Source organism: Equus caballus, chromosome 9 (genome assembly GCF_041296265.1).
Source record: "Equus caballus isolate H_3958 breed thoroughbred chromosome 9, TB-T2T, whole genome shotgun sequence".
Taxonomy (NCBI): Eukaryota; Metazoa; Chordata; class Mammalia; order Perissodactyla; family Equidae; genus Equus; species Equus caballus.
The window spans coordinates 26,045,100-26,061,579 of NC_091692.1; the positions used below are offsets into that span (position 1 = coordinate 26,045,100).

Below are 16,480 nucleotides of genomic sequence, written 5' to 3' on the forward strand. Positions count from 1 at the left end.
CAGGCCTGCAGAAGGGACATCCCAGAGTGGAGTGGAACTCAGAGCCTCTCGGAGCAGCAGGCAGGGAGGCTGCAGGCAGGGAAGGCAAACATGGGAATGCTCACTCCACCCTGCCAACTCAGGGGGATGAACACGCGCCCCCAGGAAAGGGAAGACCAGGCTGGGGAGGGCAGTGGGGGCCTCTCTAGCACAGGCAAGGCTGCAGCCCTGGCTCACTGAGTGCATGTGCTATACCAGCTCTTCCACTCCCCAACAACTTGAAGATTCCATCTCACCTCTGGTGTCCCCATTAGTAAGATGGGACCATAGTCATACCACCCCTGCAGGGTTGTTCTGAAAAAGAAATGAGATAACCCCAGGTGAACACCATCAGCCCCACACATGCACAGGAACCCAAAGGTCTGGCTGCCAGGCACTGCGACCACCCAAATACGCCCAGAGAGTGCCCCGTCACGGCCCAGAAACATCACCAAATCTCCCTTTTTTTCTACTTAAGAGATAATTAAGTTGTAAGAAGTTTTCCCCCCTCATAAGACTTGATAAAACTTGTAATTTTGAACAGAAAAAAAAAAAATGTGGCCTCTAAATATTAACATCTACAAAAAAAATACACAAAAAATAAAAATGCTGCCCACCACTGTTTTGATATTTAATATGAAAGCTTCAACAATATATATAATTGTTGTATATATACAATTATATATAATATATATATATTATACATGTATATATACAATTATATATATTATATATATAATTATATATATAATATATAAATGTCAAATATATAACTCCTACCTCCCCAAGGTAAAGAGTCTAAACAACCAACTTATAGACCAAAAAATACAAAGAAAGCCTCTAGTTTTACTTTAAACCTGGCCTTCTTTCACAAAAAGATGAGATACCTTCAAGAATAAAATAAAATAAAATCAGAGGAAAACAGAAAATTAAAATTCCAGGATCTCGAGAAAATTAAAGCCTAGAATAGAGGTCAAGATAGAGAAGAAACCAGCCATAATTTCCTACTAAGTTGCTATCGTGGAGCTTCAATTTTGCCTAAAGTTTATTGTTTATGATCAAATTATTTGCCTTGCATGTTTTCGACAAACTTTTAAGCGTGTAAACCGTAGACAGGCGATAACAATGCAAAAGGTACTGACAACATCTCCACCAAAATACAGGGAGAGATGGCATGTGGCCACCTCTGGAATATCCGTCAACCAAACTGGATAGCAGCACGGACAAGAGGGCCGCTCCGTCAGGAGGCCATCCTGGGAGGGTCTGGGGTAACTCCTCACCACCTCAAAGTTCCCAGAGCCACTTACTACATACTTAGGAAATCAAAGTTGAAGGAACCAAAGCAGCGATGGGCTATGTAAACTCTTGAAAGAATTTTCCACAACAAATAAGCCCCTTAGATTGCTAAGAGCTCAGTAGGTTCATAACTTTCAACTAAAGTTCAAAAAGCCTGACCAGAAAGCAGAATTATCAGCTTCTGTATGGATGCAGCCAAACAGGCACCTAGGGGCCAAAGCCAGAATGTTCTTTGAGAAATAACAGTTTGACGGCCACTCTATCTAGTACATGGGACCTTACCAGTAAACCCCCAAAAGTACATTGTCAAGATGATTTTGTCCTGGAAATTTTTCAAAGCAGGTATTACCAAGCTTTCTACCAAAGCTTTAGAAAAAAATCTCACATATTTATATGTGGAATCTAAAAAAGTCGAACTCACAGAAGCAGAGAGTAGAATGGTGGTTGCCAGGGACTGGGGCGGGGGGGGGGGGTGGGAGAAATGGGGAGATGTTGGTCAAAGGGAGCAAACTGTCGATCATAATATGAATAAGTTCTAGAGACCTATGTACAACATGGAGACTACAGTTAATAAGAATAACCGTACTGTATACAGTTTTTATTGTTGTATAAATTGTTTATATATTGTATAATAACTAATAATACTGTATTGTCTACTCGAAATTTGCTAAGAAAATAGATCTTAAGTGTTCTCACCAAAAACAAAGTAACTACGTGTGATGATGTATGTGTTAATTAGCTTAATTGTGGTCCTCATTTCACAATGTATACATACACCAAAACATCACACTGTATATTTTAAATATGCATAATTTTTATTTGTCAATTATGCCTCAACAAAGCTGGAAACATAAATAAAACCGATTAGGATAAAAAAACCTCACACAAATTAAGTTGCTATATATTAAGTTGTTGGATATGAACCATTAAAGATAATGATTTTAGTTTTAGACCAATTAATACTAAGTCATTCTTTGTGGCAAGAATTAGAAACCAGGATCCAGGCAAGTGGTCTGAAATCAGCAGAGGTGGGGACATTCTCTGACTGCCCAGCACCTGACTCATACGTGCCTCTGTCGCCGTGCTGCCACAGGATCCACGATTTATTTAAGTTTTCTCTCCCCCTGGATGAAATTGTGAGGTTAGGGCCAACAGAGTATTAATCTTCATTCCCAGCACCAGCGTAGTGCCTGGGCACATATGCAGTCAATAAATGTGGTCCATGAACGCCTCCAGACCTTTCCGCAGACACGGCCGGTGTGGCACAACCTTTCTCTTAGACCACCGAAGCCTGATCAAACTTGACCTCTTCACAAATGATCTTAGTCTATGTTCTCTCATGTCACTGAAATGAAACAAGCTCTATGGGGAGCCCGAGAGCATCCCCAGCCCGTCAGACAATCAGTACAAGATATTCTGAGAACTGAGTTCAACCAGCTCCAGACACAGCCACGCTATCAACCGCACTCAGTTCCCTAAATTGTCCTTGACTTATGAGAGGAGATGCTCCAAATGCATCACAGAAATCCAAATAGAAATCTACAGAATTGTTCTGATCTCTTGCCCAGTAGCCTTACGGAAAAAAATGAGGTCAGCCTGGCATGATTTGTTCTTAGTGAAACTATTCTTGCTTTTAGTTATTACTACTTCCTTTTCTACAAGTACACAACCATCTGCTTAACACTATGTTTTAGAAGGCTGCCAAGGATATGGAGTAAAATCAATGAACTGTAGTGTCTTGAACAGCATCCTCCAATGGAAATATAATGCAAGCCATTAGTGTGAGGCACATATGTTATTTTAAATTTTCTTATAGCTACATAAAAAATTTAAAAGAAACAGTGAAATTAATTTTGATATATTTTATTTAAGCAATCAATCCAAAATATTACCACCTTAACATGTAAAATAAAAAACTATTAATGAGCTATTTTACATTCTTTTTTCAAACTAAAGGTTGAAAATCTGGTTATTTTACACTTACAGGATATCTCAATTCAGGCCAGTCACATGCCTAGTACTCAGCAGACACATGTGGCCAGTGGCCACCATACTGGACAGTGCAGGTCTAGGATCTCTTGGTGCTTTCTGAAAAATCAGGGCATATATCCTGATTCTGGCACTTCTTGTTTTCTCCAGGATCTCTCAGGATATTATCAAGAGGGGTCCCTTGAGCCCATGTGCAAACTCCTTCAGCACCTGAGAGATCACTTCTCCTCAATCTCAAGACGCACACTACTCTAGAACAGCAGGGTTGAAGGCTGAAGCAGATATTCACAAGCTGCTGCTGCTCTGAACATGATTTATGTCCCTCTGTCCAGCCTTACAGGAGTGAGCAGGAAGATATACTTTTATGCCTTTGCGTTCAAGTAACTTTAGCATCATAAAAGATATGATTGTTTCTTCTGTTCTTTTTACTCAGACAACATAAGGTCAAGGAAAATAATTAGAGAGGAGGCAGGATGGAAGCATTATAGGATGACCAGGATTGCACAAAGCAGGGCCGAGGTGAACAGGCACTTCAGGCAGAAGGAACAGCAGGGGCAATGGCAGGGAAGGGGCTGGAAGGGCACGGAGGCCAAGAAGGTGGCAGAGTATGTTAACAAGACTTTGTTCTGGGTACATGGTCAGGGCTTGGAGCAGCTGAGCAATGTGACAGACGGATATTTCAGCTAATTCTGGAGGCAGTACAGTAGCGGCAGGAAAGGGAAGAAGGTTGAGACAGGGCTATGAGAGGAAAGGAAAAGATGACCAAGGCCTGAACTAAGGTGGAAGGTGCACCAGGAATGCAGAGAGGGGCCAGGCAGGAGAGACATTTCAGAGTCAGACAGAGGGGAAAGCCCAGAGGGGATGTCAATGGGGAGCAGGGTCCTAATTTCAGTATGGAGGTGATGGTGAGAAGCTAAGTATCAGCTGGCAGGAGCCCAGGCTGATGAATACTGGCCTGTCTTCCACCATCAATCTGGAGGCCGTTCCTGCTCAAAGGCCACACTCCTGATGTCAGTCTCAGCTCAGATGCAGGGGGAACAATTCATTCCTCTCCAAATGTAAGCTTTTCAGGATTCCTATACCGTCACTTCACTAGACCACAAAGCACCAATCTATTAAAAACCTATGAGAACAGACAAAAGTTGTCTTGCTTGCTACTATGTTTGCTATTTTAGTCAGAAGGAAGCTTCTTATAGGAGTTTTGCTACTTGACATATCAAAATAAAAGAAAAAAATACCTTCTGACATAATGTTCCTTTTGCATTACTTTTTGTTCAAAGAGGGGATGGAGGGGCCGAAAAAGCGATGGTAAAAAGAAAAACTGATGAAGTTTTATTTTTCTCCTATAATAAAAAGATGAATCTTTGCTTCATTGATGCTGCATCCCCCATATCAAGGAGACAACACCGTGATGCATGTGACCCCATTCACAAGGCACACTGACAATTTCATCAAGGGCAACAGGATGTTTCAGAGGATGGATGAGGACAGGAGCACAAATGAGGTCACCTCATTTCTCCTACAACAGGCAGTGACTTGGTTAACTGGAGTTCCAAGACATGGCTAAAGAGGAAGATGAAGTTCTAAGAGAGGAGGCCCATAGGGCTTAGAGCTACCCACAACTTCAAGACCAGTGAAGACTTGACTTCCACCCAACCAGGTAGCAGCATGGTCTCTGGCAAAGAGCAGGCACTCAAATATTTATTGACTGGGAAATGGAAGCGGTGTCAGTGACTAGGGACACTGCTAGTCACTGTATCAGCTGAGCAAAATCTGAGCAGTGGTTTTGGAAAACAGTTCAACTAAGCATGGCATCCGTGTCCTAATGGTGAAACTGCTAGGTGAGAAGTTTCAGCTCGTACCCTTGGCCCCAGCCAGTTTCATCTTAGGAGGTCAGGTGTCTAGAAAAAACTCTCCCCTGGGATTTAATTAGGACCCACAAGTCAGTCTACTGGAATCTACCAAGGCCACACTGCCGAGTCATGAGGCCACCCAACAGTGTCATGGTCCCCGAGGCCTTGTAGCAAGCTGCTGCCTGTGGTTGATTCTAGTCTCAAACCAACTCATGACCCAAACAGGAACACATAAGGAGCCTAAGGAAGCTCAGATCATTCTAAACAAACAAATCTAAAAGTGAACTCTTATAGAAATTAATGTTTTAGTTATATGCAACGAATCAGTTCTTCACCTCTTAAAGCAGAATGTCTCAAAAAACAAAGCTAAAATCGGGTATGAGCAGAAATGCATCAACTATTTCAACTAGAAAATGACGGAGCCATCAGGCAAATACAATAAATATCAGTAAAATGCCAAAAACAGTGCCAGGAACATGAGAAGCACTACATAAGGGTCTGACTCAATAATCACATCATTATCATTATTACTATGGTTGATTGCACACGCTAATGGAGGAAAAATCAGAGGTGTGAATAATCTAAATTAATCTAATTTAATCTGCTTCTAAAAATGATATAGCACTCAATTTCTTCCTATATTTACTACGTTAGGCAATAAATGGAGTTTCGAGAACATCTCCCTACCTGGCTAAAATGTGAAGGCCAAATAAGAGTGAAAATTGTAAATCAGACATACTTATACAAAGTAACTACTATCACTTTAAACCTGAACGTAAACTGTCTTGGGGGTAAACCACACGTGGAGACTTAGTCCATCAAGCTTATCGCCACGAACATCGCCTCCAGGTGCGTGCACCATGCAAAGACTGCACAGAGCAGGGAGGACAGGCATGTCAACACCACCACCATTTTCTTGCATAGGCAACACTCATGGAGAAATACAGACACTGTCTCTGAGCCTGATGAACTCACTGTCTCAACAAAGAGATGCCACAAAGCCAAGAACATATCATAAAATACAGCAATCAATTGAACCAGTAAAGGAAGTACCGGTGAGGAAGGTAAGGTGGAACGGTGCCAGAACTTCTGAGAAGGCCTTCATGGGGGAGTAGGACTTAGAGAAGGGTACCTGCTCTTAACACTCTGGGAGTCAGTTCACTTAAACAGGCTTGGGAAACAGTACTTTTACAAAATGTTTTCAAAACAGCTTACCTAATTCCTGAAACACTCTGATTATACTACAAGTGTGTGGTGGTTAATTTCATGCATCAACTTGCCTGGGCCATGGGGTATCCAGATATTTGGTTAAACATTATTCAGGGTGTGTCTGTAAGGATGTGTGTGGGTGAGATTAACATTTGAATCGGTAGACAGAGTGAAGCAGACTGCCCTCTCCAATGTGGTGGGCCTCATCTAGTCTGTTGAGGGCCTGAATACAACAAAAAGGTGGAAGAAGGGAGAATTCAGATCTCTGCCTGGCTGGTTGAGCTGAGACAATGGTCTTCGGCACTCACAGTGGAACTTACACCATTGGCTCTTCTGGGTTTCCAGCTTGCAGACAACAGACTATGGGACTTCTCAGCCTCCATAATCACAGGAACCAATTCCTTATAATAAGTCTCCTTGAGATGATAGAGATAGAGATAGAGATAGAGATAGAGACAGAGACAGAGAGACAGAGATTGAGATCCTATTGGTTCTGTTTCTCTGAAGAACTCCAACTAATATAAGATATATGTGAATAATAAATACTCTCTGGTAAAATGAAAAATCCAAATTAAAATGAAGATATTTAAGTATTTCAGACACAAAGTGTATAAAAATATTTGTTAATGTCTTGGTATGCTGATTTAAAAGGCCATGCGATGCGGTCTCTTTATCATTAACTCACCGTACCTAAACGCCTTTTGAAAAAGGTCCAAAGAACGAACAGAGCTTTTCAACAGCTGAATGCTTCACCCTGAAATTACTCTGGAAAAGGCATGTGGAAATAGCAATGGGGGATTAACAGCCAAAGCAGTTCAATCCTGTGCTGGTGAATTCTGAAAGGAAAAATACCTGTGGGAGAAATCAGATAAGCAAACCAGGCCACATGAACTGGAACACATCACACAGGGGTGAGGGCAGAGCCACTTCCAACTGGGACGACGTGGCCACTGTAAAGCTCATACTGAACACTGGGCCTTCACACACACGTACATACACATACACACTAAGCACATGATTCACGTGGGGCTTCCGTTACTTCTACGGAAAATTCACTTAAAACCAATTTGCAAACAGTACAAGTAGACCACAAATCTCCAGCACTACCTGAAAGAATATTTCAACCTCCTGAAAAATACAGATTTACACGACTGTAATACTCTCCCTCATAAGAGCTGTAAGTACACATTTGCTAACAAGAACTACAAAAAACAAAATCTTCGCTAAATTAAAGAACTAAGTCACTAGACAGCCAGTCTATCTCCTCCAAGACGGTGGCCACTTTGACCAAAATTTGTAAAAAGGTTTATGGTTACACACCCAAGTCACACTGTAGGTCAGAAGAAAGCCTATAGACTGGGCAGAGCGCCCATGACCAGTCGTATTCGAAACCAACACAATCATTCCTCTTCTTCTCTCAGGGTCATTAAACAAGAACAAAATTTATTGGGAAGAAAAACATCTGATTCTTAAAAATCACAACATTCCAATTAAAGCTCATCTGAATGAGCACAGGCCAGAGATAGATTAAAAGGATTTTAAAGATCTTCAACTTCCAGTCAAGTGTACAATGAACCTCCCAATTCACCTTGTTCTAACTATGTAGTCAAAACACAGAAATGCCGTCAGGATTCATTGGTATCCCCAACACTGCTGAGTTTCCAGTGTCCAGCTGTCTGTCTGTGACCACCAGTGGAAACGGTGGCCCCATGGTAGCCAGGAAAAGGAAGGTAACTAACAGTTTGCACACATGTGCAAAAAAATATGTACAACACACCTATGATTGCGGAGTGTCTGCTCAAGGATTTGAAAATAAGTCTGTACACTTTACTCACTAAACTTCACCCAAAGACCGTGGTCAAGAAGCAGCCCTGTAAAAGATAAAAGCCTGGAGAATATTTAAACATTCTTATTTCTAAAATGGGTAATGATTTCCTTTTGAAAAATACAAATAGCATCAAAATCAATGCACTAACAAAAGGCATTATAATGAGATATGGTATCATCAGTAACACAACGTAACTTAGAGACAGAGGGAGCCACCACAGTCCAGAGTGCTGACGGAGCAGTCTATCAGGCTGCAGGCTAGGCCCCAACTTCAGCGCCAGCTAGCAAGGTGGCCAGAGCAGTTGGACAGGCATCGGTCACTTTTACAGTGGTTTCCCCACCATGTTTACCCTTGTGGGTTTCAGAGAAGGAGTCATGTGCCTGTAAGCTGGCATCTCAGACAGTAGGTAGGCCTCAGGTGACATTCAGCTTGAAGCCAAAGCAAGTGACACCCTCTGAAATGCCAAAGCAAACGACAAGCATGTCCTGCTACCCCAAGAAACCCAAGTTTCCAAATGTAAACTCTCCCTCTCCTCCCACCCTGCTTCCCCAAAATACTCTATCAAGGACCGGTCGGACCCTGCCCACGGGACAGCAGGCAGATTCGCGGCAGCTGGAAAGCCAGTCATCTCAGAGCAAAAAAACAAAGTCAAGAGCCAGTCCTGACCGCCTAGCGATTAAAGTTTGGCGCACTCTGCTTCAGCAGCCCAGGTTCAGTTCCCGGCTGAGGAACCACACCACTTGTCTGTCAGTAGCCATGCTGTGGCAGCAGCTCACATAGAAGGACTTACAACTAGAATATACAACTACGTACTGGGGCTTTGGAGAGGGAGAAAGAGAGAGAGAGGGGGAAGACTGGCAACAGATGTTAGCTCAGGGCAAATCTTTCCCAGCAAAAAAAAAATTAAAAACCAAGTCCAAGAGAAGAACTCTGCTTTAGAACTGGCCTTTTTGCTGTGCCTTCAAGGTCCCATAGGCAAACACCTCAAAAATCAGCAGTGTCAACCACACCCTCCACTCAGTAAATATGTCTTAAGCCCTGCGATGTGGCCTGGTACAGTTCTAGGTGCTGTGGATAAAGCAGCTTACATGACAGCATCCCTTTTAATGTGGAGAAATGTACTTTCAACATGTAAACAAACTATACAATCTCAATTAGGAACGAGGGCTATGAATACACTACAATAGGACAACGGGAAAGAGAGTGGCTGGAGAAGGGCTACCTTAGCTTCTGTGGTCTGGGTGAGTCTCTGAAAAAGTGACCTTCATCCTGTGACCCATAAGATGAGAATATGTAAGACAGAAAGAATGACATATGAAATCCTTGAGACAGTAACACTTAACGGCAACTAACCTCGATGGAGAGCTCGGCTCTTTGCAAGCGTCACCTTACTTAACCCTCACAACAATCCCAGAAGTAGGTACGGCAGTTATCCCCACTTTACAGATGAGGAAACTGAGGTTCCAGAAGCCTCAGTAACTTGCTCAACCTCACACAGAGCCAATCTTCACACCCAGAGAGACTCGACTAGAAAACCTGTACTCTCTCAGTCCTTAGGTAACTGACTTTCCTCTTTGCTGGCCCGCAACTAAGTGTCTGGCCTGGAATCCCCACAGCTGGGAGGGAGCCCTCATCCTGCCCAGCTCCCAGTGTGTGACAGAGAGAAACAAAGATTGTAACTCCCAATGGATCTACGCCCCCTTCTGAACATGCACACAGGGTCTGTGCCTCCCCTTGAACCTGGCAAATCTGGGCCGTCCCAGTTTCCTCGATCTCTGACACCAACAGTCTGTAGTGCAAGTGGAAGCAATAAAATCTGTAAATGCCTCTTCTACATGATATTAAAGCATCAGAAAGACTACTTGCACCAGATGCACTTTTCTATACCAGATTCCAATCCTGAGGTTGGTGACTCCACTACACATGACCCCCAGGTCCTTCCAAATAACAGGATTTGTATTGTTCAGATACAAATAGAGAGAAAATACAAATCGGCAAGGCCTCTCAGCTTGATCTCCAGAGTACATTGTATTTCACCAATTCTAAGACTTCTCCTGTCCCATTTTAATACCTGAAATCAGGATGCATATCACAATGGGCAATGTGCATCCATGTCTTGTTTCTTAGTGATATATAATGAGGACGCATCTTAAGATCAACGCTGTGTTAGGTTAGGAGAAATTCAAGATCCTACAAACACAGGATTCCCTCCATCTCCTCTCCTTTCCTTCCAGCCCAAATGGCACTGATCACCACCTCAGCATCCTAACTGGCTCTCCACTTCCACTCTTTCCAATGATCCATGCTCCACAAGGCAGGCAGAGTGAGCTGTCAAATCTGCAAATTAGAGCCTGGCCCTCTTTGCGTCACACCTCCAGCAGCTCCTACTACATTCAGCACAAACGGAAATGCCCCCCATGGCCTACAAGGCCCTGCTGACCCGGTTACTCTGCTGTTGACCAGGTTACTCTCCTGTTCCTCACAAAGGCAGGTTCCACCTGCCACAGGGCCTTTGCACAAGCCATCCTCCCTGCCCAGAGACCTTCCAGAGGTTGCTCCTTTTCTTTTCACTTAAGTCTCAGCTCAAACATCCTCCATGAGGCCTCCCAGACCACAAGGCCAGATGGGAATGCCACCCTCCTTCTTTTTTTTTTTTTTTTTTTTAAAGATTTTATTATTATTTCCTTTTTCTCCCCAAAGCCCCCCGGTACATAGTTGTATATTCTTCGTTGTGGGTTCCTCTAGTTGTGGCATGTGGGACGCTGCCTCAGCGTGGTCTGACGAGCAGTGCCATGTCCGCGCCCAGGCTTCGAACCGACGAAACACTGGGCCGCCTGCAGCGGAGCGCGCGAACTTAACCACTCGGCCACGGGGCCAGCCCCAACCACCCTCCTTCTTGACTGCACTTATTACTACTTTAAGTTAGCTTTTCATTTATTTATTTTATTTTATTTCCCCCCCACTTTACACTGTAAAGCCTCAAATAGGCAGCAACCATGGCTTTCCTGGCCACTGCTTATCCCCAGTATCTGGCACACAATGAATTCTCTATAAATATCCATTTAACATAATAATCAAAATAGAAGAAATTACAAAACTGCATTCTTTTCCATAATTACTTCCTTTTCATTAAGTTCTAGTCAATGAAACAAAAAAAAAATTGCTGGCAAGAATGATCATTTTGAAGCATATCTGTGATTCCTTCTGAAAAAGACAAAAAGACGAAACAAACTTCTAATGGGACTACTAGGAAAAAATGCTTTGCATTACAACATAACCACTCAGAAATTCCCATATGCTTCTGAATTGTATTTTAAAAGCTTTATCTGGAACTGGACAATTTCAAAAACCATTGATCTTGCTCTGATGCATAAAACACACCACAGAATTCTATAATTCTTCTAGAAACCTGTCTGCCAAGTGACATATTGTTTCCTTTTGCTTAGAGTTCACCTTTGAACTTCTCTCTAAAGTGTTTACAATTTCAAAATCGCAGCTTTAGCGCCAGTCTCAGTTTAAAATTGTTTAATCATCCACATGGTCACTATTTTTATCACCAAACATACTGGAAAAAGGAAGCAAATTGCTTCATCTACTAAAGTTTCCTAAAATAAAAGAAAATAAGGCTTATGTCTTTGAATGCTGTGTTCCTAGGTGATTCTCCTTAAGATACTCAAACTGCAAAATGTTAATGTAAAAATCACACACAGTGGGAGGAAGCCTAAGGTGTGAGAATAGGAGTATGCACGATTTAATGAAGTTCATTAATTTTGCATCACAAAAGATCACCCAGAAACAAACTCAGATCTAAAAACAGGAGGAAAATATATTCTGCAAAAGTGTTGAAGCCTTGTCCGTATCTTTAATCATCTGTAGTTAACTGGTTGGATTATGACATTCACAAACAATGAAAAACTAAATTTCTTACTACTATCCTCCAACTTCCACCATCCCATAAGCCAAATCATCCCACACACTCATCCTTTCAAAGATCAGAGTCAATGCTACATTTAGCTTCTTTAATAAACACTAGGCATAATGTGTGTTCTCCTTTGAACAATTCTCAGATACTACTTTTGGAAGACTGGCCCTGAGTTAACGTCTGTGCCCATCTTCCTCCACTTTATATGCGGGACGTCTGCCACAGCATGGCTTGACAAGCGGTGCGTAGGTCCGTGCCTGGGATCCAAACTGGCAAATCCTGGGCTGCCGAAGCAGAGCCCACGAATTTAACCGCCACACCACCGGGCCAGCCCCTCAGATACTACTTTTTTGTATTTCTTTAATTCTTTCAATGCAAAAAAAGAAAAAAATTCACCATTTAAAAAATTAAATTACGTTCTAGCTAATTAAAAAAAAAGGAATACTCAGACTGGGGATTTGATCCAACGTTTCATTAATCATCACAATCCTTTCAGATATTCTTAATCAATAAAAAAGAATAAACTCCCTTTAATCCAAGGGAAAGAAAGTCTTTGGGGGTATAAGGAAGTCAGAACTTTCGCTAGATCACTTGAGCAACAAAGCCAAAAACAGGTCCAACATTATTAGTTCATAATCTGAGCCATTTGCATCGGTCTTTACATAGTTCAAAGAACTTAAACCTGCCATCCTTCTCCTCAACCCACCTAAAATAAGCAACCTTTAACAAGGTATTGTGACATCTTAGGTTTCCTCTAACAATTAAAAACAGCTTAACTTCTCCTGTTTTGGACTTTTTAATGACCAAACGTTACCCAGGAAATTCAAAGCACATCACTGAGTTATGAAGAAGAGATTTATTGGTATCAAACTCAAAAAGAATACAGTGAATGCATCCTGAATGGGCAAAACAGAGGTTATTCCACATAGCGTGATGGAAAGATCCAGGGGCACCAGAGGGACACACACCCCTGGGTTAAAATCGCTTTGCTATTAGCCATGTGACTCCGCCAAGGCACTTGACCCCACCTGCTGACAGGAGACAGCAGCAACTGCCCCGTGTCAGAGGAGAAAAGAGAACACAGTCAACTGCCGAGGACTGGCCAGTCCCAGAGCCAGCCCACAGAGATAACTGACTACAATCCAGAAAACCCTTATCCCAAGTGTCCTTATTCACTCTCTCCACTTGGTGCTCTACTAAATAGAACGCGTATATTTTTCTTGAATGAGTCATGGCTTTTAAAGCAGAGCATCAGAATCTTCATCCTGAATATCCATTCTCACTGCATCATACGGGGAGTCAGAAAAATGGGAAAAAACAGAATAAATGAGAATTCACTCCAGGAAACTGTTTTCTTAAATAAAGTCAGGATGCAGGTAGGTTTCTTATCATTTGTTTCTCTCTCCTAAAAGTTAAGTATTGAAAAAAATCCAGGTGAGTTGGAGATCCTCTAGGCTCAGAACAATCAATCTTACTCTATTATGGGAAAATAAGAAGAAAGAGTCCAGTTGACTAAATAATATCGTTACAGGCAACGTTTGTCCTAACACCTGGAATACTATGGTTTTCAGAGAGAAAAAATCTGGCCAAGTAACTAGTCTTAAAAAGTTGAAAATATAAAGGACAAACGTTTTAAAAAGTTTATTCCTAAAAAGACTGTTAGTGTCTGTGCGGTGAGTGTCTATTTGGGGAGAGGGCAAGCAATGGGACTGCGAAATGAACCCCTCCCCTTCTACTTGACCACACATGTGCCTTGTACACCAGCATTATCCACAGCACCATCTACTGCCACACTGTGCCTACAGCAGCTTCGGCTCTGCAAGGCCCCAAGGGTTAACGCCGTGTCTTTGCTTAGCGAGGTAAACTGTTGAGGAATGAAAAAGATGTCACTTCAAAGTTAAAACAGGAATTAAAAAACCTCAAAATGAAAGTAAACTCCTGACATCTTTTCAAATGACTAGGTAGCAAACATAATCTTTTGGTTACTGACACACGGCAAGTAATTAATTTTAATTTTTTTCTCTTAGCTAATTAGGCTATAAATCCTCTAAAAATTTTAAAGCACGAGTAAGAATTATACGCTCCGGTTGATGTATATACAGTACAGATATCTGTTATTACCTTGTGACACAGTGTGAGTTACCTAACCGCTGTGCCAACATGGTTCTTTCTGCGCTAGGAACTGGAAGTATTACTCTAAACCTAGAGAACAAGAAGGTTCAGGATGCGCTTCCCAGCCCACGTTCCCCCTAATGTCTAGGCTTCTCCTTAGACAATTAGGCCCTTAAGGATAATCAGCTGTCATTATTATGAAATGTACCTGGATAGGGCTGAGTTCAGGACTTTCCTGCCCTTACAAATCCACTATATGTGGTACATAAGAATATACAGAACAGCTCATCAGTCATAAGCAAAACAACAACCCAACCTTCATTCTGATCTGAAATCATACCATAGATTTAAAATGGACCATGATTTAAAAGATCTGGAATTAAAACAAAACAACCATTTTCCAAAGAGAAAAAACACATAGACTGACGATAAAAATTAGAAGGAAAACTAGCTGACACTTACCAAGCACTATGTTCCGGACACTGTTCTAAGTGCTTTACAGATTACCAGGTTGACAAAGCATCGCCACCTCCCTGTCCAATCAGTGACTTTACTGTTGTACGACCTATGGTAATACCACAGGCTAAATGCCATACGGTAAATCAATGGGATGCTACCGAGAAAGAATTCTGGCTTACCATTAACTCGCTCTGATGTTAAAATAACTATGCTTAATAAGTAACTCATCTGAATCACCAGAGGTTGTGATGTCACAAAATAAGCACAACAAGTTAATACAGGTATTTTTCATGGAATGACTCTAAGCATAAATTGGGGGGACAATACTAAGTAAATACTTCAACGCCAACAGGGAAATGAAAAAATGGAAGTGACACTATTTATATTGCAAAAATGCTTATTCTCCTATCATAGTCCCCTTCTCAAAAACAAACACTTGTAGTCCTTACAACGCCAGCCACGCAATGTTGTCACAGATGTGTGCCAGATTTTTCACAGGACATGGCCGTGAGGAAAAACCCAGAGTTTGCCTGCATCTTAGGCAAGAAAGAAAGCCTGCTCGTTTTTGTGGCCCAGCAAATGTGAATAACAACTTGAAAGGGTTAAAAAGCGGGGCACCAGGTGTTTTCGTTCCACTTTCCAGAGTCATTTAAGCATCCAGCAAAGTTATCTCTGCTTCCCTCCCCACAAGCCTGCACAGAGGGAGAACTGTCACTGCTATTTACGCTGTGCAGCAACTGTTCTCCCAACAGTCACAGGGCACTAGGCTGGCCAGCGGGCATCAGCCGCTTCCCACAGCCTGCACGCGCTTTGTTGCCAAGTTATGAGCTCCGCTGGGTGATGGGGGCACGAGTGAGCCAAGGATAATTTAATTGTATTTCAAATCTGTATGCTTTCAAAGAAAGTAGAGATAAGTGAGGCCATGGGTGGAGCTGGAGGGGGTAACCAAAAACAAACTTTCAGAGCCTCTGAATGTGCATTTCTTGCAAGAATTCCCAGCCAACGTGCAAGAGATACTGATTAAGTATTAACACCCGAAGTGCTTAGCAGCCGAGATTAGAGACTCTGCAAGGAGACGCGGGGGAGCGCAGTCGCCGTCCCCCGCCGACCCACCCTGCAGCAGCGCCAAGCAGGCGCGCCTTCGGAGCCCGGCGAGCGCCCGGCAGCCCACCCCGCTCGGGCCGCCCGCGCCCGGGCCGCGCAGCGCAGCGCAGGGGCGCAGCGAGCCGCCACCGGGGCCGTCCGGGCCAGGGCGGCCGCGGGCCGGGCTCGACGGAGCCCCAGGCCGGCCGGGCAGGCTGCAGGGGCGGCCCCGGCTTCGTTCGGGTCGCGCGGCTTCGGTATTGTCCGCGGCCGGGACCCCGACCCGGCCCCCGACCCGGCCCCGGCCCCCGGCCCAGCCTTACCTCGGCCGCGCTCCTTGGCCCGTGAGGTGCGGTGCGGCCCGAGCCGGGCGCCGGGTTCCCGGGGACGGCGGGCAAGGAGGGTCGGGGCCGCCGGAGGGCCGAGCGCGGGCCGCAGGGGCCGCCGAGTCCTCGCCGCCGCCACCGCGGGGCCGCTGGCTGAGAGCGGACGGCGCTGGCCAAGGGGGCCCGGGAAGCGAGGCCACGGAGAGCCCGGGCTGGCGGCGGCCGCGAAGGTTCGTTCGCTCTGCACCGAGTGGGAGGGCTCAGGCAGGCTTCGCCGGAGAGCGAGGGAGGGAACTTGGGGCGAGTTGCTGTGGCCCAGAGCGCGTGTCCCTATGCAGCGCGCACGCCCCCAGAGCGGCCCGCCCCGCCCCCACCCCACCCCGCC

At 43.9% G+C, this 16,480-nt stretch overlaps 1 protein-coding gene across 8 annotated transcripts in view; it reads right to left on the reverse strand.

The window, feature by feature from the left end:
* FAM110B (family with sequence similarity 110 member B) overlaps positions 1-16,480 on the reverse strand; it is a 145,127-nt gene that overhangs the window by 127,962 nt on the left and 685 nt on the right. For 3 of the 8 annotated variants that reach the window (XM_070221525.1, XM_023648568.2, XM_023648569.2), the window contains exon 1: positions 16,093-16,232. The exons of 2 other annotated variants lie outside the window; for them this stretch is intronic. The gene's annotated coding sequence lies outside the window, so the exon portion shown is untranslated. Of the gene's footprint in view, positions 1-14,689; positions 14,864-16,092; positions 16,432-16,480 lie in introns of those variants that run through there. 3 more of the 8 variants (XM_023648566.2, XM_070221522.1, XM_070221523.1) reach the window with 3 other exon arrangements.